The sequence below is a fragment of the Oryctolagus cuniculus genome, chromosome 12 (genome assembly GCF_964237555.1).
Source record: "Oryctolagus cuniculus chromosome 12, mOryCun1.1, whole genome shotgun sequence".
Taxonomy (NCBI): domain Eukaryota; kingdom Metazoa; phylum Chordata; class Mammalia; order Lagomorpha; family Leporidae; genus Oryctolagus; species Oryctolagus cuniculus.
The window spans coordinates 59,425,621-59,451,361 of NC_091443.1; the positions used below are offsets into that span (position 1 = coordinate 59,425,621).

A 25,741-nucleotide genomic window follows, 5' to 3' on the forward strand; every position below is an offset into this window, starting at 1 on the left:
ACAATCATTTACAGATAAGGAAACTGAAGCTCAGAATGGTTAAGAAAATTATGCAAAACAAATCAGCTAGTGTGTTAATGAATCAAGACTCAAATCTACAGCCTCTGTCCCATTTTCACAAAACCCCAGTACAGGTCACCATGTCAGTATTACCTTCTATAAAACCTGAACCACTTGCAAATCAAAATACCCATGGCATCAATGAAATTTAAAATGTAATTCCTTTACAAATATATTTATTTACATAAAAGAAACCTTTCTTTGACAAATCACTTAGCTTTCTGCCTATTTCTTCATTTGCAAAATGCAATATTCTGGTTATAGTTTCAAGTCCACTACATTTCTAAATGATCGATGTCTACTGAAATGTTTGTTACTTTAGATGGGCATCTTTTCTTCCACCTTCTATTCTGTTTCATTCTGGAATTTACTAGAGAAAATATGACTAAACCATAGTATTAAAGTACATCATAGGTCAAGCAACTGCAAAGTAAATGAATGAAATTAATTTCTATCAACTAAATTAGCCATCATTCATAGCTATGAACTGACAATCAGGGAGCAACTATGTTTGAGAAAAACCAATGGCAAGAAGGAGAAGGATGGAAATTAACAGAAATAATTTGACCTTTACTCAACTAGGAAAATACTTTTTAAAACTTCTAACCAGTTTCCTCAGAGAGACAAAAGAAGTCACTACACGTAAAAGCCTAGGATAGGCCATAATAAGAAAGCAGCAAGGTATTAAATTATAATATACAATAAAGAGGCACTAAAATGTGTATGACAAAATAGAAAATTTAGTATCAAACTAAATGATAGAAGAATGCCAATAAATAAGTTGGTAATCAGGAATGTATAGTATGGGAAATTTCCTGGAACTAAGTGCAAAGAGAGAGTGGGAAAAGAGGGAGTGGATAAAGAGGAAAAACTTAAGTGAAATGTTAAGAGATGTGGAAATCCAGCATCCATGTATCAAGGCATTAAGAGGGAGTAAAGATCAAAAGGGTAAAGAAAACTGAGTCAAAAGAGAGACAGTTTCATGAACTTAAGAAATATTTTTAAAACAAAAAGCAAAATTAGAGCAAATGATGATCATTGAAGTTAACTTTGCATGCTACAAAAAAATTGGAGTAATATCTCTATTTCCTCTAATACTAGGAGCAAAGTAATTTTGATCCCATACTTTTCTACTTAAATGTAAAAGCAAACAATTTATCAGGCCAAGTCTAAGAAAACTTACCATCCAAGCCACTCCCACAAAAAACATTCATTAAGAAGGATATTCAAGAAAAATTAAATAGTATACAAGTTAGATGATGACCTAATATAAAAGGAAACTCTACCAAGTGTATATGAATGAAAGGAAGTGAAGAAAGTTCGGAAAATTTAAGGAGAATCTGATATACCTTCATGCATTATGCTAGGAATATTTTCCTTCATCCTTGTTCATACTTCCTCTTCTATGGATTCATTCACAGTATTTTGTTCTGTAATAAATAATATTCATGTAGTTTTAATATTATAAAGGTATAGTAGTTTTAAAATTTTAGAGTAGGAAAGCATCCAGTCTTGGTTTTAGTGAATTATAAATATGTAATAGAACGTAAATAATATAAAACTTGAAAAAATAAAAATTTTATAACCAAAAACGATCAACAAAGTCACATTTCAGTAGCCATTATTGAAGTTAACAAACTATAAAAAGATATTTAAAGTCATTAAGATAATATTATAACACAAATTAGCAGAAGCCAAGAATAGAAACAGAATGTACTGATGAGAGTCATTAGACATTTTCTAAAGTTGATAAATCTACAAAGAAATTGATAAAATGTATTAATTGTATTTATAATGATAACTATCAGCATAGTTGAAAAAATGGAAAATGTTAAAAATGCCTTTCCATTTTAACCCTTTCTACATGGGCTGAATTTTTATTAAGCAGTACAGATATGACTTTAAACTTCTAAAATGTTCAGAAAATACACCAAACTATTAATCATGGGTTTTTCTCTGAGCAGGAGAAATTCTAAGTGATTTGTCCCACTTTTTCACATTTTGCTAAGTTCCAAATTTCCCATGCACAATATTTTCTTACTCAAAAAATACACTAAACAATTCTTAAGCCTTTGATAAAGCCATGTAAGATGATTTTGAGAATGCAAAATAATTAAAATTAATGGCATGAAATTATGACAAAATATAAAGTTTCTCCAAGAATATACCCCTCAACCCCTTCCCCAAGTCAGCATCAGGAGAAAATGTCTGTCTACCATCTCAGTAATAGTACTAATAGCCAATAACAGCTCTGACCACTCAGATGTTTCACTAACTGTCTTCCCTTGGTGGTCCCCACATGTGCAAATTCTTGTCTTCCACTTTGTATATTCAGGAGTCAAATTCCCAAGCACATTCAGGATTATAAGATTCTGAGTAACTAACTCTCATTAACCCAGCAGCAGAAATTGGAAAATCATCAAGAACAAGTTTACTAACGAACTCTCAGAAATACAACTGCCAAAGTTCCCATCAACAGACTCATCTGCCCTCCCGCAAATAGCTGTGGAGACATGTGGATGGGGAAAATAAAAAAAGGTGAGGATTTGCTGAGCATTCCATGTGCCTGAATTCTAAGTATCAGATTCTTCTTTGTCTTTTTTTTTTTACTCCATCCTTTATATCCTCATTCTGTTACCCACCCTTATTATGTCAGTAATACCTCATTGACAACCTGTTAAAATTTAATTAACTGGTTTATTCACTTTAATCTTCATTACAATCGGTGTCTCCCTGCTGGATTTGAAGAAATGTGTGGGGGGCAAAGTGATGGGTGGAAAATACAACCAATTAAGACATAAGAACACATTTCAGCACCACGGTAAACAGACGATGTGTGCCTCTCTTGCAGATGACTAACCACAACCATTTTATCTTGACTCCTATTCATTTCCACTACAGAGAGAAGCAATTGCAAATCTTACCACAGAATTCTAGGTGTTCCTGAAACCTAGAGCTCAGAGAGGCCTACACAGTGGCTGTGAAAAACAATCAATGGAGTTCCTGCCCCTGAAACCAGATCGTACGTCTTGAAAAGTGTACGTGCTGTCTATCCGCAAAGGTATCCTTGTTATGGATGTTGTCATGTCCAATTGACTATGATGGAAAAATCTGGTTCACTACTACCAGCAGAAAAGGATCATTTGTGTGACTGTGGTTAGATCTGACAGCTAAGAACAATGTGTACAGGCTCTTTCTTCAAGAAGACTGGCAGTAACTTCAGAAACATAAACTGAATTATCCAATGGGTTTCTTTCTGCCCTGAAGTTCTGTGAAAATAGAGTAAATACCACTAATTCATTAAAGAAATATCTTGTAGATTATATGAATGTTCATGAATATTTCATAAAGTGATTAAAATTGTTAATCTTGTTTCCAATTAAGTTTAAGTAAAGCCTTAAAGTGCACATGTAAATAACAGGTAATTATAATGTTTTATTATGTGCCATTTATATAATTTAGTCATTAAAATTGCCTTTCTGATGTGATACATTTCTGAGGGCCCTATGTCATTTGTTTGTTTTTTGTTCATTTGGGAGGGGAGATTGATTTTGCTTTTGTTTTTCTTGTTTTAATTTATTTGAGAGGCAAAGAGACAAAGAAGAAAGAGTTCCCATCCTCTGGTTCACTGCTCCAATAATCACATCAGCTGGGGCTGACCCAGGCTGAAGCTGGGAACTCAATCCAGGTCTCCCACCTACACAGCAGAGACCCAACAAACTTGAGCCATCACCACTGCCTTCCAGAGGCTGCATTGGCAGGAAGCTGGAGTCAGAAGCCAGAGCAGGTATAGATCCCAGGTACTACTGATGTGGGATGTGGGCATCTTATTTTTTATTTTTTTTAAGATTTATTTATTTATTTGAAAGTCAGAGTTAGAGAGAGAGGAAAAGACAGAGAGAGACAGCAGATGGGGGTGAGAGGAAAGAAAGAGAGAGAGAGAAAATCTTCCAGTTTTCCAGTTGCTGGTTCTCTCCCCGAAAAGGCCACAACCCCCCAGGACTGGGCCAGGCCAAAGCCAAGAGCCAGGAGCAGAGGCCTAAGTACTTGGTCCATCTTCTACTACTTTCCAATGCATATTAGCAGGGAGCCAGATCAGAAGTGGAGTAGCCAGGGCTGAACTGGTGCCCATATGGGATCCCAGGGTAGCAGGCAGTTTAACCTGGTACAACACAACGCTGGCCCTGGGTGTGGGCACTTTAATCAGAGCACTAACTGCTATGCTCAACATCCTCTCCCATGTTTGATTTTAAGTAGAAATTCACTTTTTTTGCAACTTTGAGATAGCATTAATTTTGAGACGGTTTTGAGTGGAAATTTGGAGGGATATTAAGGAAAAGGAGGATAGATTCTAAGAGTGCAAAGACTGGCCCATCTAAGAAAACCATGTTACCGAAGTTCTAGATTTTGCTCCTCCACCAGTCTGCTCAGCTGTTTTCAGTGTATCTGCTCTAATTGAGAAAGTTATCATCTGTGAAATTAGATACAAAGGTAATTCTACTCTTTTTTTTCTTTCCTCTTGCTTTAGCTTTTCTTTCCACTTGACTACTACATACAGACAGAAAGGAACTTAAATGTGGAGGCAATTTAGAAAAATGGAGATTCACGAAGTCAAAAGGAACCAGCTCAAAGGAATTATGGCTTCCTATCTATGTAGCCGTGGGAAAAGTCCTTTCATTATCTGAATTCCAGTTCTTTTGCCTTAAAATTTTGAAGATAATATTTTCCCTACCTACCTTGTTATATTTTTCTTTTGAGACCAATTAAAACACATATTAAAGACATTCTGTAAACTGTTCAGCAAATTATCCGAACTGTACTTCAAAGAGAGGTGATTTTGAGCAAGCTGCTTCAACATTTTCATTTTTTAAGCTTTGTTTTTCCAATGCCAAATGAGAATTGAAACTCCTTCATTTGAAACAAATTCATTTTTCTGATGGCCTAGTTACATATTCCCAATCTTTTCTTTAATGTGCTACTTACAAATGGTTACTTACACATTCAGTGCTGTGCTTGGAGAGAAACAGGATGAGAAAGGTAGTCCAAGTGTCTCAATGAGTTCCACGGCCTTTGTGTCTCATGGCATCTGGTAGGGATTTGTGTGCTTGGACATCCCCCTAAACACATCCCAAGTTCAGACTCTTGAGCCATAGGGATTATATCCTGAATACTCATCACTTCCAAAGAAATGTTTTTGTCAGTAGCTTCACTTACTCTGAAGCGGATTGTTTCCACCATGAGTAGCCAAGTAAAGTTCTGTTTTGCCTTTGCCTGTTGTGTTCTGTGAGAACTAATTCCAGTCTTTGACACAGGAAAGCATATTTATGACATTTGGCTTCTTTGTTCAACAGATTTTTCCTTTCTCTGTTTATGAGTTAGCATTAAATATTAGTGCTGTGTCCTACTGGGTTCCGTTTGTTTAAAAGCATTTGTGTTCTTTGCACTTATTTTGGCCGTTGTTATAAGAAGTTAGATGTGCAGAGGCACTTCTCCAGTGTTGCTTGAGTGCTTTTATGTCCTCTTATAAAAGGTTTCCAAATCAAGACAATCATGTATTTGTTATTTCTGGGTCCATTAAATGCCCAAGTAATTAACACTAGCCATTTTACCACTAACAAAGCATGGAAACCACAATGTTTTTGTGATGTGCTGTTGTTCCAACGTCAGCTTACCATTGCACAGCTCATCTAATCACCTGAGTGACAATACAACAAGATAGGTGCCAAGACCATATTGCCAGGCTTCTAGATAATTCTTACATTGTTTCGAGATGCACATGTTCTGGCCAACCAATAATGCATTAATCCAAAATTTTTTGAATTCTGTAAGAGCAACTCTTAAAGCATGGATAATAGTAGTTAGGTCCGGAAAAGTGTCTCATCTGTACCCAGAGTTAACGTAAACACAAAGGAAAGTTACATTTCAGGAAAGTTCATAACATAATCAGAAAGCAGGATCTAACATTGCATATTCGCCATTTACAAATGCATTCCTTTCTTAAAAGCTGCAATTAATTACAAACTAGTTTTGATGCCGTTTTTGCTTTCCTTAAATATGGAGTGAATTCACCCCATAAACTAATGAACCAAAGTGGAGCCAAATAGAGACCAGCTGGCTGGATGGCTCAGTAATTTTATCCACATGATTGATTTTATGATCCTTTCACTGAAGTAACTAGTCTTTATTCTTGCAATCAGCACCAATGACAATTTGGGAGGGGGTGGAGGAATTATTAAAATCTGGAGAAAGAAGAGGCACTTTTTGTTTGATGTGGAAGAACACATTCCTCCACACACTTCTTTGGCATAATAGGTGCTGAATTCCAGGTCTCTCTGGCTTCCAGAGTAACATACTGATTAGTTGCCACAGAGACATAATAAGCAACCAATGCCCAAATAATCGTTACAGATACTCCATTAACAGCATCTAACTGTGTGGCTTTTAACCATACAAATTGTTTTTTGACAGCTTGTAACCTTTTCAAATAGTTTTCCTTTGGGCATTACACCACACTCAGATCTAATTTTAACTTTTACTTGGTCTATAATTTATGAGTTTCTTTGGAAATGCATAATGTATTTGAGGAGAAAGGATACATTGAAATAAAAGCTAAAAACAAATCAATTACTGTTTTAATCTATGAAACCTTTACTTATCAGGAGATAACTACAATAGGATGAAACACAAAGCAGAGAGGGAAGGCCTAAAATGATCTAGAATCCCCATAGAGCCTGTTTTAAAACAATCAGGTTTAATCCATTTAAACAGTATTGTAGCTGTACAAAAACTAAGTATATCAGTAGTGTATTCAAAGTTTGTATTTTAAAATCCATGAAATCCTACAACATACAAATAAAATATTACATAATGGCTTAATGGAGCTGACAGTGAAAAGGAAAAAATATACAACATAGTTTTAGCAGAGAAAATTTCCAGGTTTGCAATTCCAAGATCCTGGAATGCCTCCACTTAAGAGAGAAAGAGTATTACTCCAAAGTCTGATCCAAAAAAAAAAAAAAAAACTTCTTAAAGATCATAGATCATAAATTGCTGGCACTACAGAGAACTTTGCAAACCATCTGGTCAGCCTCAAAATGAAGCCTACTGCTGGGTCCATTCTTGACTTGAGGACCAACAAGTCCAGGAACCATATTCCTCCCACTGCTACACCCTCAGCCTGAGCATATCACCTCTTACCTGGGCCACTACCACACAGCCCTAATCCAGGGAGCAGCAAACCCCAGCTCACAATCTGGCTTTGTTGCCTCTGTTTGTTCATCCTAAAAGCTGAGTCGTTTTTACATTATAAAATTATTATATTTTTAAAAATTCAAACACTAGTATCCCATCACGTATGAAATTCAAATTTCAGTGTCCATCAAAAAAAGTTTTAGCACACACTCTCGCTCATTCTTTCATATATTGTCTATAGCCGATTTTGCTTCACAATAGCAGAGTTAGGTAATTAAGACAAAGACTATATGGGCCACAAAACCTCAAATATTTGCAGGTCTTTCACAGAAAATGTTTGCCTACTTCTATCTGTTCCCTGTATCTACACTTTCTCTGCTAGTGTCAGTTCTTCACACAGCAACCAGTGACTTTTTAAAAGCAAATCAAGCCCTGTGGCTCCCTACTTAAAACTGTTAGGCTGCACTGTCCAATATGGCAGCCATCAGCCATATGTGCTCTTGAATATTTGAAAAATGTCTAATGAAGCTGAAAAACTCAATTTGTGTTTTTCTTTCATTTCAGTTAATTTAAATTTAAACATTGTTAATTCAATTATTGGAGAACAATTTGGAACAACTTGAGTATGTGATTCTTTCAATCATGTTACAAAATATCAGCACAGAGGCTGGCACTGTGGTGGAGCTGGTAAAGCCACACCCTGCAGTACCAGCATCCCAAATGGGCACTGGTTCAGGGTCCCAGCTAATCCACTTCCAATCCAGCTCTCTGCTGTGGCCTGGGAAATCAGTAGCAGATGGCCCAAGTACTTGGGGCTTTGCACCTGTGTGGGAGACCTGGAAGAAGCTCCTGGCTCCCGGCTTCGGATCAGCCCAGCTCCAGCCATTAGAGCTATCTGGGGAGTGAACCAGCAGATGGAAGATCTCTCTCTCTCTCTCTCTCTCTCTCTGCCTCTGCCTTTCTGAAACTCTGCATTTTAAATGAATAAATAAATATTAAAAAAAAATAAATGTATCATGTGTTTTCAATGAAAAGCTGGCATCCAAACTGAGATATGCATGCTAGATTTCAAAGATAAAACCCAAAAACAGATATGTAAAATAGTTTATTAATCATTTTATCAGTGATCACACGTTTGCATAAAATTTAATTTGCTAACATTATTAAATATAATTTTACTTTTTTAATGTAAAATTTTAATTTTAAATAATTTAAAACTACACCTGTGGTTTACATATTTCTATTGGACAATCCTGCTCCAATTGGTTTACCTGGCAAGAAAAATACACTCAAACCCCTTACAATGTGAGGAATGTCTCCATTGGCCCATCTGTATCACTCCACCTTAATCTCCACATTGGCATTTTGCCAATCTCCCAAAGACACAAAGCTACTGCTGCCCTCACAGTCTTTCTGTGCACCAACCCCACCTTGTCCCTAGGAACTCCTGCCCAATGTCACAGTTCATTCTCAGTCAACTTTAATGCCAATCTCCTCTGGAAAGCTGTCCTTAATCCACCTCTACTCACTTCCTATCATTCCTCCCAGTTTTCTTTTCTCCACAGCTAGTATAAGTAGCTGGGATTTTCTAGTGTATTAATTTGCAGAATTATTGACAGTATCTATTCACTGCCTACTTTCCTCCCCCAACACACTATGAGGAGGAATCTTGTCAGTCTTGTTCACTGCCGTATCCATAGCACTTAAACAATGCCTAATGCTTAATAAATAGTCCAATGAATGTTCTCTTGGTTTACAGATTTAAAAAAAGGGGGTGGGGGTGGAGAGACCAGTCACAGCAGTTAAAAGATTTAAGGACAGAGCTCAAAAAGGAAACCAGCTCTCCTACTTGCAGCCCTCTCTTTTTTCAGGAGATACATGGGTCAGTGTCTCCCCTGGTCAAGACCACGGAGACCTTCTGACTGGTTGTGTGAAGTTTTGTTGAGATGCCAGCTTCAAAAACGAAAGGTCAGATAACCCAACCATTTAATTTACCCCATGGGCACCTAAAATACTTCTCAGTAGCTTCATTTGCTCTCAGAATTCCTTGCCAGATTGTTAGCAGCTTTTGAGATTGCTTCTCAGATGACTTTTTCCTCTGGGCATAAGAAATAATCACCAAAATTAAAGAAGGAAATCAATGGCATTTAGCCTTTCTCCCACCAAAGTGATCGTCACAAAACAGAAAGAACTAGGCCACACGATGGAAAAGAGACCAATTAAACAGTCTGAAGTAGCTGTGTCTGAAGTAGCACAACCAGGACCAGTGAAGACTGGCAGAAAAATAAACACTAGGGGTCAGGATGCCCTTCACCTTTCATCTTTTTCCTTTTCCTCTTTCATTAATTAACATTCAAACTCTGCTCATGTTCCTGCAAATTAAGCAACAGCCCAAAGGATGATATTTGAAGGCAACATGATAAAAAAAAATTACACATTCCATTCCTGAGTTATCATCTAAAATGTCAGTCTTTGCAACACCATATATGTTAGGCTTGAATCCTTTCTTACAATCAGATGTTTCCAAGAGACATTTGTTCCTTAATTTAAGTGAAAAGTATGAGAAGAAAAGAACTAGAGAACAAGTATTACAGTGTTGCTTATGGGTAAACATACTAAGGTGAGCAAATTGTACCCAAAAGTAATGAATGTACTAATAAGAGCCTTTTATTTAAATTGTGATTTACTGTCTGCCAAAAAACATTCTCGGATATCTCCCCTCATCCTTCCTTTGTTCTTTCACTCGCCAATGGGGGAAAATTTTTTCTTTGACCTTCACATGCCTTTATCAAGTGTCTCTTGAGAATGTGACATGTGGCTTGTACTATCAGGCATGTTCAGCAACATGAAAGCTTAGTATTGTGGGTGGACATGGTTAGATGGGGCTGTCAGTAAGCAAACCATTGTGACTAAAGTGGGAGGCTTTGTTTTATGTCAAAGAAGAGGGAAATGTAACTGAATGGATGTGGTGAGCAGACTTTAAATGTCAGGTGGAGGTGTTGGAACTTTATTCTGTCAGTTACATGAAACTACCAGAAATTTTACTGCATGAATAAAATATTGTCATTCATTGCATAAAATGACATATTTAGGAGACTATTAATGAGAAGCATTTATTGAGCACTGTATGTGAGACACTGTTTCTGAGTATTTTACATGCTTATATATCATTTAATCCTCATAATGACCCTATAAAGTAGGGAGGACCTTTATCATTCATATTTTGCTGATTTTGAAGATGAGATTCAGATAGATTCAACATCTTTTTCACTGTCACACAGCTAGTATGTCTCAGAGTCTCAGAGTCAGGATTCAAACTGAGATGCGATGCTTTGCCTCTAGCTTTCTTAAAAAGAACCACTGAAGGACTGGTGTTATGGCACAGTGAGCCAAGCTGCTGCCTGCAATGCTGGCATCTCATATTAGAGTACCAGCTCAAGTCCCAGCTGCTCTGCTTCCCATCCAGCTCCCCGCTTATGGGCCTGGGAATACAGCAGAAGATAACTTAAGTACTTGGGTCCAGGCCACCCACATGGGAATCCCTGAAGTTCCTGGCTCCTGGCTTTGGTCTATCCCAGCCCTGGCTATTACAGCCATTTGGGGAGTGAACCAGCAGACGGAACACCTGGGTGTGTGTTTGTGTGTGTGTGTGCGTGTGTGTGTGTGTCTCTCTCTCTGTAACTCTTTCAATAAAATAAATCTTTAAAAAGAAGAACCATGAGCAATGTGACAGAGTGACCAAAGGACTCTTAAATATAGGCAGAGCTTCTGTGGGCCTACATGCTTCCTCTGGGTGAGCTCATGAAATGTGTTGGAAATTAGGTAGTATCCTTGTGTGAATTTTCAAAAGTGACCTATCACCTGGTCAGACACAGCCGCATATCCTAATTGTTAGTTTGTCCAACAAGGCTAGAACCCTTTTGTCCCCAAGCATGGACTCAATTTTTCATTTTCAATTGAATTATTGAAATATCTTAAAACTTTGGATCTCTTAACCATCAGTAAAGTCAGTTCTGCATCACAAGGTCTTGTTTCCAAGATGGATTTTTGTGAATAGAAGTGTGCATGTCTGTGCAGTACACAAAAAACAAGGAGGTGAAGTTCTACATTTGCACTGATGCCAGAATAAGATAAGAACAGCCACAAAGTTTTGGAGTTCAGAAAATGAATCTCTGATAATATCTCTCAGGAACTCACAAAAACCTTCATCCAGGGCAACAGGTTAATCAAAGGTCGTCAAAAATTCTAAGGAGGATCCAAAGTCATCTAGACCTAAGAGGAGGAAAGGCCCCAGCTGGATCTCAACTATTACTAATCATCTTGATTAGGGTGAGGGGTGTGACCCACTTCAATGAAGTTAATGACATATAATGACTTTGTAGGGCTATATGCAGATTACATAGAGAAATTCATGTGTTTTTCAAAAAACAGTACACCACATTTTGGGGGCTCATATTAGCACTGGTCTTCTACTACTGCCAGATTTTCAGGCTTGTTCCTACCTGTGAGTTCAACCCATCTTGCCTCTCTCCTAAACCTAGTGAAGTGCATGAAAAATGCCAGCTCCAAAGACCAAAGTTTGAGATCAAGTCAGCCACAATGCCTATTCCTTACTGTTTCCCACCCCTACCTCCTTGACCTATCATTCTCTAAATCCATGGTCCAATATGTCAGTGCCCTAGTTCTCAGGACATTTCTTGTATTCTAAGAGTCTGCCATATGAATATGGCAGTCTGAATATCTAATGTTACCTGACAGAATGGCTGGAAACCACTGGAAACTTCCTTTTTCTTTCCTACCTACTTCACATTTCACTTATAATTCTGGTTTGGGAAAATGAGAACCAGCCTCCTTTTACTAGTATTTGGTTAGTCTTGATTCTTAAAACTCTGAGTCCTAAGTCATGTCCTTTCTTAAATTTTCTGCTTGCTTTAAAATCCTTGGCTTTACTAGTTACATAGATTTCATTTTAGGTTGGATTATAAACTGGCTAAAATTTGAAATTAATGTGTGTCCCAGATCATTCATTATTTTTCTTATATGAAAAAACCCAATTCCTGATGTATGATAAGAAACCTAAGTTCAAGCTGATTTTGTTAGTGCAATCAAGACAACAGAACCAAAGGTTTTAAAGAAATACAAGCTATTAATTTTAGGAGGCCCATGAATGGACTTCAGGGGATCTATAAATTTCGTGATATAGTACACTATCGACAAAGATTTGTGTGTATAAGTATGTGTACATATATGTCAATATGTACATTCTTCTAAGTATAGAGTCCACAGATTTTATCAGACATAAAAAAGAGTCACTGAGCTACAAAACACTGATTCATTATCTGGTCCACCAACCACACTTCCTCCAAATAGTGCTCTATCTTCGCTTCTACAGGGAAACTAAAATACCTGGTAAATGTACATATCTGCTGTCTTGTTATTATTTTTGGTTTGTAATACTAAAAATACCTGAAAAGGTTAACACCATCTAAATCAACATTATTGGTGTTCTTGACATACTTAACCTAAATGACTCTGAGAAGTTAAAAAATTGGTTCATTTTACAAATGTATCTTTGAAAAATGATGTCATTATTCTACTACAGAAACAGTCATAAGAAAAATATTTTAGATATATTTACACATAATGGATTGATTACTTAAACAGTTGAGACAAAATATTTTAAATGACCACTCTCTTCTAGAATTCCATGGCTTTATATTAGATTTCATTTGTAAACTACACAGTGGGATGTTGTTATGGTGCTAGAATAGCAAGACAGGCCTATTATCAGCATCAGGGGCTACTCCTTGCAAGTTTTTACACTATGCATTTGTTATATCTGAATTCACATCATAAAATTCTATTATATAGCATGTCTTTATTACCATGATGCCAGATCTTGTTATCTCTTCAAATAATGCATTCTGGGGGCTGGCACTGTGGCATATCAGGTAAAGCCACCACCTGCAGTGCCAGCATCCCATATGGGCACAGGTTTGAGTCGCAGCTGCTCCACTTCCAATCCAGCTCTTTCCATGGCCTGGGAAAGCAGTAGAAGATGGCCCAAGTCCTTGGGCCCCTGTGGGAGACCCAGAAGAAGCTCCTAGCTCCTGGCTTTGAATTGGCGTAGCTCTGGCCATTGCAGCCAATTAGGGAGTGAACCATTGGATGGAGGACCTCTCTCTCTCTCTTTCTCTCTGCCTCTCCTCTCTCTGTGTAACTCTGACTTTCAAATAAATAAATAAATATTAAAAAAAAAACAACAACAAAAAATGGTATGAGTTTGAAAGTGCTGGTTGTTTACTTGTAGCTGAAGTATTAGAAAATATTTGGGCATCCCTATCACCAGCACAAAGGAAAGACATTCCTAGACTTCAAACCCAAAATTCTACTCACTCAGTATTCTTCCTTATAGTAAGTAATTCATTATAAGGTTGATCAGAACTCATTAGATAGTACCATTGTTCTTTTTCCATGTCTCCCTCTTAATGTGAAAATCTCATTTGCAACCCTAGAACATAAACTAATGAATTATTCTAATGGTAACAAGAATTATTTTTTCCATAGTCTAACATACTTTCTGGTGTAATTCTTTTTACAAACCAGTGGCATTTTCAAAAGAGTTTGCCTTGACTAAGAGTAGAAGGAAGCCTAGAACAGAGGCAAATTAGTTTGCATGGGAACTCATATCAAAAAGCATTTTGATTAAGCTCAGGGCATGGCAACTTTTCAATACAAAGGGAAATACTTCATTGAAGCTAGAGGTGAAAGTTATCTTTGGGTCACTTTGTTCAGGAATATAAAAGAATCACTCTACAACAGAGTAAAATTTCCCTTTCCCTACTCAGAGATCTGCGGTGATGCATTTATGGCTGCTTGGAAAGCTAGGAGCAGACTGGTGAGAGAATATTTATCAAACACACACAAGGAAGAACACCCTAGGCAGCACTGAGATCACCACACAAACCAAGTGTGAGCAGACAAAGGCCTTGAAAACAGACCACAGTCCATCCAAAGAAATGCTTCCATTCAAATGGCCTCATGGAAGGTATAAAATACAGTAGAATCTTAAATCAATTTTACATGATACACAACTTACAGCTACATCTCTTCCTGCTCCTTCCCCAAGAACACGATTTTAAGTAACAATTTCAGTTTGGATTTTAATATTCCTGCTAGTGGACTTTTCCCTAATGAAAGTTAAATGATTAAAAGCAAACAGACCCACAGTCATTAGCCCTCATCCGTCTGGAGGCATTTTGTGTTGTGGGTATGTTTATTTTTCTGAAATCAATGAAATAGACCCATACCATCTGATTTTCTCTTTGCCTTTAAAAAAAACTAGTGTATGTTTCTCATACATAAATTAGATACTGATCTTGAGATATGCAGCTATTAGAAAACTACTCATCAACTAAACTAAATTATTCACAACAAGGAAAGTGGTGGGAGAAAAAGATTTCTTAGATACGTCCTTAACTTAGCTTGCTTAACTAATTTAATTCACATGAAAAACACTAACCATAGCAAACAAGAGAAAATTATTATAAATGAAGTATACTACTACTTCAAAATTTTAAAGAACTTAAAACTTTTGATTTTAAGATTTTTCTAGGATATTTTTAAGTGAACATTTGTAATATTGGTCTCTCATTTTACTTTGTTAAAAATCTACTTGTTTGTTTATAAGTCCTAGGAAATTCCTATTTTTCTTCTTTAAACGCTTATTTACTTATATTTATTTGAAAGGCAGAGTGACAGAAAAAGAGAGGGAGGGAGAGAGAACAATCTTCAGCCACTGATTCACTCTCCAAATGTCTGCAACAGCAAGGAATCTGCCAGGCCAAAACCAGAAGCTAGGAAATCTATCCAAGTCTCCCACATGGGAGGCGGGGACCCAAGTACTTGGACCATCATCCCAAGGCTCCCAGGATGTGAATTAGCAGGAAGCTGGGTTGGAACCCTAGAGTAACTGGAACTTGAACCAGGCATTCCAATATGACAACTGATGTTTAATTTTTCTTCTTAATTAGTTTTTCATTTTTCAACTTACAGTGCATTCTGACATAAGTTTCTTCACAACAGGAGTCTGTTGTACTTTGAGACTGAGCAATAAGAGTTTTGGTTTAGTGCGGTTCTCTTCTCACCACAGAAGATATAAAGCACTGGCCCAATTTTAGAACCTACTCACCCAAAAGGAAAAACGACAAGGAATCTGACCTCTTGAACAAGAGGTAAGTTTCGGAGATTTTCTGCAATTGAATCCTCAGCCTTACCAAGTAACATGTAAGTGAGTTTCTCGTGACTTCCTTCGTCAAAGTTCTTCTAGAAACACGAATGAAAAAAGCCACAAACACCCACTTACAGAATCCTTTCAAGGTACTGTGAAGAGGCAGGATTCCAGCCTTGCTCAGGGGTTCTCCAAACAATCCAAGGAGCTTTTTTAAAAACGCAGTTGTTCTGATCCTATTCCTTTGTGATTCCTATTTAATATAACTGGATTAGAGGCCCAGGAAGCTTTTTGATCCCCAAGTGATTTTTATCAACCAGGCTTCAAAAAAATCAACAGTACTAGATGACCATAACTATACTTATTAACAAACTAACAATGTTTGGATTGATTTTAATTGATTTTGTCCACTCCTGCAAATTCTCTCCTTTATAACTTTCAGTTGGTAAGATTACACTATGCCTCACAATGACCAAGGATCTAAATCTATAACTTGATACATTAATTTTCTAGAGAAAGACATTGGGGAAGCTCTGTAATATATAGGCATAGGCAAAGACTTCACGCAAAAGACCCCAGAAACAAAGACAAACAAAGCAAAATAGACAAATGAGATTACAACAAGCTAAGAAATTTCTGCATAGCAAAGGAAACACTCAACAAAGAGGCAACTGACAGACAGGAAATATATTTGCAAACTATGCAACTGATAAAGGATTAATATCCAGAATCTATAAAGAGCTCAAGAAACTCAACAACAACAAAACAAACAATCCAGTTAAAAAACAGGCAGGGGCCAGCACTGTGGCATAGTAAGGTAAGCCTCTTCCTATGGTGCCAGCATCCCATATGGGCGTTGGTTCGAGTCCCACCAGCTCCATTTCCCATCCAGCTCACTGCTTTGGCCTGGGAAAGCAATGGAATATTGTCCAAGTGCTTGGGCTCCTGCACCCATGTGGGAGACCTGAAGGAAGCTTCTGGCTCCTGGCTTTGGATTAGCCCAGCTGCAGCCATTTTGGCTATATGGAGAGTGAACTAGCAGGTGGAAGATTTCTCACTCTCTCTGTCTCTTCCTCTATCTCTCTCTCTCTCTCTCTCTGTAACTCTGCCTCTCAAATAAATAAGTCTTTAAAATAAAATAATAAGAGGAAAGAAATGAAAAAAGAACATGAACAGGCACTTTTCAAATGGCCAACAGACACATGACAAAAATGCTCAGTATCACTAGCCACTATTAAGTAAAAATAAAAACCGCAATGAGGTTTCACCTTAGCCCAGTTAGAATGGCTATCAAAAACTCAAAAAATAATAAATGCTGGTGAGGATATGAAGAAAAAGGTATCCACGCTGGTGAGAATGTAACTGGTACAACTATTATGGAAAATAGTATGGACATTTCTCAGAAATGTGCAAATAGACCTACCATATGACCCAGTCATTCCACTCCTGGGAATTTACCCAAAGAAAATGAAATCAGCATATGGAAGAGTTATCTTTACTCCCCATGTTCATTGCAGCTCAATTAACAATAGCTAAGATATATAATCCACCCAGATGTCCATTACCTGATGACTGGGTAAAATAAAACATGGAATATATAAACAATGGAATACTACTCAGCCATAAAAAATGAAATCCTGTCTTTTGCAACAAAATGGATGCAACTGGAAGCCATTATGTTTAGTGAAATAAACCAGTTCCAAAAAGGCAAATATCATGTTATTTATCTAATATGTGACAGTTAACATAAAATATAAAAAATAGTATAAAACTCAAACTGACAGCTTATGATTTGATTATGTGTTTATCCTTTTTCTTTACTCCTGTGAAACAAAGTTCTTTCTATTTTTACTTGTTGAACATTATGGTAGTGGTGCATTAAGCCTGTGATTGTAAAGTAAATTTAAATTACGTTATTGAAAAAATTGAAGGAAAACAAAGAAAGGAAAGAAAGAGGGGGGATTGAGGGAGGAAGTGAAGGAGGGAGGAAAGTATGGTTATCCTATTAGAATTGCATCTATGGGGGCCGGCACTATGGCTCAGCAGGTCAAGCCACCTCTTGCAGTGCCAGCATCCCATATAGATGCTGGTTAAAGTCCCCGCTGCTCTATCCAATCCAGTTCCCTGCTAATGTGCTTGGGAGGACAGCAGAAGATGGCCCAAGACCCTGGTCTCCCACCACCTATGTGAGAGACCCAGAAGAAGCTCCAGGCTCCTTACTCCAACCTGGCCCAGCCCTGCCTGGTCATTGTGGTCATTTGGGGAGTGAAACACTGAATGGAAAATCTCTCTCTCTCTCTCTCTCTCTCTCTCTCAGTCTCTCCATCTCTCTCTGTAACTCTATCTTTCAAATAAATAAATAAATCTTCAGGGAAAAAAGAATTACATCTATGAAATATATGAAATCATTATTTTTACAATAATAAAAACTGAAAACAAAAATTCCAACATGCATCACTTACTGATAGTCATACATACATGTTGTGAGATTAAAAAGAGGGAACAAGTGTTAGTGTTGTGATGCAGTGGGTTAGGCCACCACTTACAATGCTGGCATCCCATATCAGAGTGCCAGTTCAAATCCCAGCTGCTCTATTTCCAATCCAGCTCCCTACTAACACACCTAGGAAAGCAGCAGTAGATTACTCAAGTGCTTGGGCCTCTGTCACCCATGCAGGAGACCTGGATGGAGTTTCTGGTCCTTGGCTTCAGTCTGGCCTGGGCCTAGTCATTGTGGCCATATGGGGAATAAACCAGCAAATGGAAGATATTTTTCTCTCTGTGTCTCTCCTTCTCTCTATCCTTCTGCCTTTCAAATAAATAAAATAAGTATTTTTTAAGGAATAGAAAAATCAGATATTCCATGGTATCCTTCAGATTTCAAGATAACACTGACTGACCTTTTCCAATAAGAACTTTTGGCCTTGCAAACTTCCTCATTTTTAAAAGACCACTGCATAAAAATGGACAGGTGCAAACTGTTGAAATCTTTACTTAATGTATACTAAACTGATCTTCTGTAAAAAAAAAAAAAAAAAAAAAAAAAAAGAAGAAGAAGAAGAAGAAATTATCAATTCCCAACTTGACTATCACTGGGATTAAACATGACAATAGGTCTGATCTGATTTCATCATCATTTAAAAAATCATCTATTATTTTTCACTTTATGTTTCTGTGTGGGAGCAAACTGTTGAAATCTTTACTTAATGTATGCTAAACTGATCTTCTGTATATAAAGAGAATCGAAAATGAATCCTCATGTGAATGGAAGGGGAGAGGGAGTGGGAGAGGGTAGGGTTGCGGGTGGGAGGGACGTTATGAGGGGGAAGCCATTGTAATCCATAAGCCGTACTTTGGAAATTTATATTCATTAAATAAAAGTTAAAACAAGTATCTAACTGATGGAGTAGAAAGAACTTGATTGCTAGAATTAGCCTAAAATGGGAACGAATCCTAGCTTTCTGTTACACATCTCATGCCACTTTTGGTGAATTTCTTCATTTCCTAAGCTGAAATTCCATGATTTGCATAATGGGAATGATACCAACATGACAATGCTATTTTAAAAGTTAAATGGCCTGATGTGCAGGACTTTTGTGATCATAATAAATGCTCAAAAATCATGAAAAGGACAGGAATTTGGTATCAGAGACCTGAGCTTTTATTGCATTTCTGTCTTTAAATAACTTGTGACTTTGGGAAATTCTTTAAAATGATCTGTGTCTAAATTTTGCCACCTTTAAAGTGAACATAACAATAGTTATTGTTCTTTTTAATGATTGCAATAAGTAACACTGTAGAACATTTTACATATTCTTCAATGTGCTGGCACTACTGGGCATCATTAAGTGATAGCTGTTTTTCACTTTCCTCCCTAGCCTATGAAACCTAAAGATTCAGGAAGAAGTTGGATTTCCAGAGCAGGAGAGATTATCTATTCCCCTATCACAGAGGGGGATACTAAGACCAAAAGATAGATGACTTGCTTACGATCACACAGTTAGTGAAAGAGCTAGGTCTCTGATCCTTGGTTCAGTTCTGTTCTTACTATGTGATGATATTTCTCTGCTATCCCTCAACAGAGAATAATATGATTTGTGATGGGTCCAAATCACTCAGGAAACCCATCTTTAGGAAATCTCATGGCTAGATAATAGATCTTGATTGTTGATTAAAGTGAAAGCAACTGCAACACTTGTTTGTCTAAAAATACTATGCTTAAAATACTCCTGGGCGTGGGCGTTTAGCCTAGTAGTGAAGATACCTGCATCGCACATCGGAGTACCTGATTTTGATTTCCAACTCTGCCTCCTGACTGCAGCTTCCTGCCAGTGTGGGCCCTGGGAAGCAGCAGATGATGACTCAAGCATTTGGGTTTTTGTCACCCACTAGAGAGAGCTGGACTGAATTTCTGGTTCCTGGCTTTGGCTCAGCCCTTGTCTCTTACGGGCATTTGAGGAGTGAGCTAGTAGATGGGAATTCACTCTCTCTTTACCTCTCAAATTAATTTATTAATTTTTAAAAATACAACTATATAACTCAATGGATCTTCATTGCAAAATAAAAATCAAAGAATGAATAAATCTCATCAAGAATCAGAAAAAAAGTTTTTTTTGTTTTGTCCCAAATGTATGTACATAAACATGAACTCTGGAACTCCCTGCTCATTTTGGACTATTGGCTATATCTAAGCAGAAGGCAAACTCTCCATATCTACAAACAACTGGATAACAAATCCCCAGGGAGTAGAATGCGTCCTCTCATAATAATCGATGACAGATGTACAGTTGGGAGCTACTTTCTATGCTCCAAGTTGGAGAATGGTCTACAGAGACGCAGGGGGGAAATAAATGTGCATAAAACTTGAAAAGAGAGTTTAAAAAAAAAAAGGACTCCCTTTGGACTTTTTCTTTCACTAACAGAGGATTGCAACCTAAGTGGTTTCTGGCCACAGGAGAAAGCAGCCAAAGGCTGCATGGCTGATTTTTCTTAAATGAAAAAAGAGAAGCTTATGCTATTTAAATTGCATGGTCCAGATGGTGTTTTCTATCCTTCATGCTCTTTTGGTTGTGGCCACATCTTGCCTATGGCTTTTGTGGCAGGACACACTCGCCAGTCAGCAATTTCACCACTACTTGGGTCCAAATGAGCTATGGAGAAAGAAATTAGGGTGAATGGAGAGGCCACAGCTGGGAGAGATCAGCCACACTCAACAAGCCTTCTCCCACATATATAAACAGAGCTGGTAGAGGGAAGGAGGGTGGAGAAACAAAATACTGAGGTTTAGAGGATAGTACTTGAGGCCTGCAAAATATGTCTAACCACATGACATGTGCCTACAGATTCTAACCCAATTACTGAAAATCCCCTGAGTGTCTCTGAAAAGGTGGCTATTAAATTTCTCACCCAAAACATTCAAATGCTTTCTGATACCACAGAATATTTTTTTCATGCACTTAAACTGTTCCTTAAATACCTAACTGAAAGGAGAGGATCATTTAGTAAGTTTATTCTTGTGTAGGGAAGCATCTCCTTTAATAATGGACTATGTTAGCTGGGTTTTGAGTTCCTGCTGTGGTTTTAAATCTCAATCTTCACAACTGTTCCTCACTGAAAATTTCTAGGATTCAACAGCCACATGGACCATGGTTCTACCCTGTTTATTAGAAGAAACATTATAGGATGTAACATGTCTTTCATAGCGTATTGCATTTGCACCTGAACTGTAAAAGGAAACTAATGCCTTTAGCAATGGATTATGGCTTTTTAAGTACCACTTTCTTTGCATAATACTGCAATAAAAAGGAAACATCCAAATGAGCTATCAGCATTTTTTTATAAAGAGTGGAGGGAAAAAATTTTAACTCCATAGCTGTGGTTTATTTTCAGCCACCTGCTATTGAAACACTGAGGTTTTTTAATAATGTTTTGTCCAAGTAAAGTGCCATGCTTCCATTGCTCTTTCTCATTCTTTTGTGTCATGAAGTACACATGCCAATTCAGCCTCTATCTGGGATGAACAAACTGTATGAATAAAGAAATCTCAATGACAAGTCTACCAAGCAACAATGCTTTCATGATGCGTGGCTTAATTGGGTCATCCCCAGGAAGTAAAACTAAATCTAAATTGTAGCCAACATCAGCAGCAAAGGCAAAGCCAACTAAGCTCTAAACAGGGTTCAGAGGAACAGTTTTAGAACTGGGAATTCTTGAAAATGTTGGGAGAAGATTCTAAAACCCAGCTAACTATGGATTTCATTTTTAGTCTTTTTCTTCAATGCTGTTTAAATGACAGAAGAAGAAGTAGCAGAACAAAGAGGAAATTGGGAAGAGGGGTTGGGGAGAATACAGAAGGCATTCTCACATGCTTCTGGTTGGAATATCCTGAGTCTAGAAGATAGAAGATATTGAGAGACTTACACTAATTCTTACTCTTGGAACCAGAAATTCTATGGCTAAGAATTTATTCTAAATCAGAGAGTCAAGCAAAGACTTCTCTTTTTTAAGATGTATTTATTTTCTTTTTTTTTCTTTTTTGAGTTACAGAGAGAGAGAGAGAGAGAGGTCTTCCATCCGCTGGTTCACTCCCCAGATGACCGCAATGGCCAGAGCTAAGCTGATCCAAAGCCAGGAGCCAGGAGCCTCTTCCGGGTCTCCCAAATAGGTGCAGGGTCCCAAGCACTTGGGCCATCCTCTACTGCTTTCCCAGGCCACAGCAGAGAGTTGGATGGCAAGTGGAGCAGCCGTGACTTGAACTGGTGCCCATATGGGATGCCAGTGCTGCAGGCTGGGGCTTTAACCCACTGTGCCACAGCACCAGTCCCATGTAACTTTTTCATAATATGGTGATGCATAAGAAAGAACATATGTGTCCAAAAGTGAAAAAAATAGAATTAAGTATGGCAGAGTATGGTTTGAAGAGTATTTGTTAGCATTGTAAAATACTTTGAGACAATGTTACATCTTTCAAATGATACAAAGCTCTTTACAAATATTATCCTAGTATATTAAGTATATATTTGTGTATGTACTGATTTATAGTTTTAAAAACAAATAGAATATAAAAATGGAAAAATACAATTTTTGCTTTCTCCAACATTAACTATAATTGGCAAACTTTCTGCAATGAACAGACTAATGTTAAAATTAGGAAAATGTTGAGGCTATTGCTGTGGCGCAGCAGGTTAAAGCCCTGGCCTAAAGCACCGGCACACCATATGGGCAATGGTTCTAGTCCTGGTTAATCCTCTTCCAGCTCTCTGCTATGGCCTGGGAAAGCAGTAGAGGTTGGCCCAAGTCTTTGGGCCCCTGCACCCACTTGGGAGACCCAGAAGAAGCTCCTGGCTCCTGGCTTCGGATCGGCGCAACTCTGGTTGTTGCGGCCAACTGGGGAGTGAACCAGTGGATGGAAGACCTCTCTCTCTCTCTGTCTCTACCTCTCTCTGTAACTCTGTCATTCAAATAAATAAAATAAATCTTTTAAAAATAAATAGAATTAGGAAAATGTATAAAAATTAAATTTCAAAATTGTATATCTTGAGGAATTTTTAAATCATCCATCTTTGAACTGAAAGAAATCCACCTGGCCCAATTTTTTTTTTATTAAAACATTAATGTATTTTGTCAGACAAGTCCCAGATCTCTTCACTAAGTTATCTAAGGGAGCAGCTGATGAGTAGTAAAGATTCTACTTTTTGTTGAAAAAATGATCATTAATATATCACAAGGAAATTTGAAAGTGCTGTTTCAAACACCTATATTCACCCCATCCCCTTGGACGTTTCCTTTGCCTACCAAGGACAAGTGCTAAGAATTTGGACAATTAACAAAACCCACAGAATGATAGCATTCCAACTGGAGCTTCTTCCAGAGATGTCCATATCCTGTTCTCTGGAGGTCAGCGAGCATGTGGGGCTGCTTCTGCTTCAGCAGTGTGGCCTCTGCTTTGTGCAGTGAGTCTTATATTAGAGTAGATTCCTCCAAAAGAAGACCAGAATTTGGATGCAAGTATTTTATTTGGGAGACAAATTTAGGAATCTTTGTGTGGGAAAGTGGAGAGGGTGAGGGAAAAGACAGAAAACAAAAATGTCAGTGAAAGGTTGGCCATTGTGGACAAACAGAGTTCTATCTGGCTGGGACCCTCTGGGAGATCATGCGGCATCCTTATAATCACTTCACTTAGGCAAGAAAACTGGAATAGTTATCTACCAGCTCTTGCCCACACTGATTGAAGGCCATTGGCCATTAACTCGCCAATCCTTGCTGCCAACTGAGACTAAGCATTCTTCTGGAAGCTGTCCTGGACTGAGAAACACAGAGAGCCTTCAATGAGTAGTAAAAGGTCACTTAAAAGTCATGGCTGGGCAGGCATTTGGCACAGCAGTTAAGATGCCTACAGCTGCTATCAGAGCTTGAGTTCAAGTCCCAACTCTGGCTCCTGATTCCAGTTTCCTACTAATGTAGAACATAGGTGGCAGCAGTTTATGGTAGAAGTACTTAGGTCCTTGCCATCCACCTAGGAGACCTGTATTGAGTTCTTGGATTCTGGCTTTAACCTAGCCCAGCTGCAAATCTTGTGGGCATTTGGGGAGTGAAACAGAGGATAGAAAAATCTCTCTCTCTCTCTCTGCTCCCAAAGAAATAATAAATAATTTTTAAAGACATGATTTACAGCCGGCGCCGTGGCTCAATAAGCTAATCCTCCACCTGCAGCGCCGGCACACGGGGTTCTAGTCCCAGTCGGGGCACCGGATTCTGTCCTGGTTGCCCCTCTTCCAGGCCAGCTCTCTGCTGTGGCCCGGGAGTACAGTGGAGAATGGCCCAGGTCTTTGGGCCCTGCACCCACATGGGAGACCAGGAGAAGCACCTGGCTCCTGGCTTCAGATCAGTATGATGCGCCAGCTGCAGCACGCCGGCCGCGGCAGCCATTGGAAGGTGAACCAACGGCAAAAGGAAGACCTTTCTCTCTGTCTTTGTCTCTCTCTCACTGTCCACTCTGCCTGTCAAAAAATAAAAAATAAATAAAGACACGATTTACAGAAAACTTAAACAAAAAAGAAACAGGCTCAGGGAAGTCAAATTACTTGGCTAAAGTCACATAGTTTATTAGTGGAAGAAGCAGGACTAGATTAATCCTGGTCTCTCGGCCCTTTCTAATTCTTAAGCCATATACCTGATGTCATGGAGAGAATACAATCTTTGAGGGAAATTACACTTGTGGATGAATCTTGGATTTGTCAGCGACAAAAAGCTGGACAGGCTATTAAATCTATCTGAAACTCAAGTTTCTCATTGAAAAATGGAAGAACACTGTAAATGTTTAATATGGACACTTTCATTAAGTATTAATTCCCTGCCAACTGCATTAGAATATCAAGCAATTTTCCATTGTGCCAGGTCACTAGACAGAGCTGCTACAAACAGTAATCTACTATTTCAGTCATTAGAATTAGGCACAAAATATGATTTTTAAGCCATTTTCTGTCATTTGCCATTCATGGCATTCCAACCCTGCACCTTCTTATTTTATTATCATTTATGATAATTTGGTGGGTTCCTCTACCATTTAGGAATATTTCAAACCAATAATTTTTGTTTTATAATAAACTAAATGGATGTATAAGCTAATAATGTAACTTCTATATTTTATAATAATAATAAGTTAATGAGTGCTTAATATATACCAAATATTCTTTACAGTAGACTTTACATGCATTAGTAGGTTTCAATACTCACACTTGTTAGGTGCTAATAGTAGACCCATTTTACTAATGAGAATATTGAAATTTATTGAATATAAGGAATTCACCCATGATCATTTAGCTAGAATGCAACATAACCTGAGCCCCAACCTGGATCTCCATGACTGCAGAACTAGTGCTCTTAATAACCACACATTACTCCCCTTCCACTTTGTTGGTAACAATAAAGACCATACACATGATGACCATATACATGATGATCCGCCAGTCCTCAAATCACCTATAGGCTGGGAGAAGCACTCTTATTATCAATAGTGATTTAGCAGAAATGACTAGCATTGTTCCTTAACAGATCATCAACATACCCCATTACAAGACTGTCATTCCCTGTCTCTTTTATTGGATATCTGGACCCAGACTAATATAGGCTCAAACTCTGGTCCAGCTCTTTATATCTGTATCATGTGGGACAAATAACTTTTATGTAACTTAGTTCTGAACAATGTCCAACTTGGAAAGTTACAAAAATAAATGAAAGCATCTTTCAACACCTAAGATA

General features: G+C 37.9%; 1 long non-coding RNA gene across 4 annotated transcripts in view; it reads right to left on the reverse strand.

Moving 5' to 3' along the window:
• LOC108178272 (uncharacterized) overlaps positions 1 to 25,741 on the reverse strand; it is a 280,046-nt gene that overhangs the window by 138,637 nt on the left and 115,668 nt on the right. For all 4 annotated transcript variants that reach the window (XR_011380476.1, XR_011380475.1, XR_011380474.1 and 1 more), the window contains one exon: positions 1,410 to 1,490. This is a non-coding gene — a long non-coding RNA (uncharacterized lncRNA). The remainder of the gene's footprint in view (positions 1 to 1,409; positions 1,491 to 25,741) is intronic.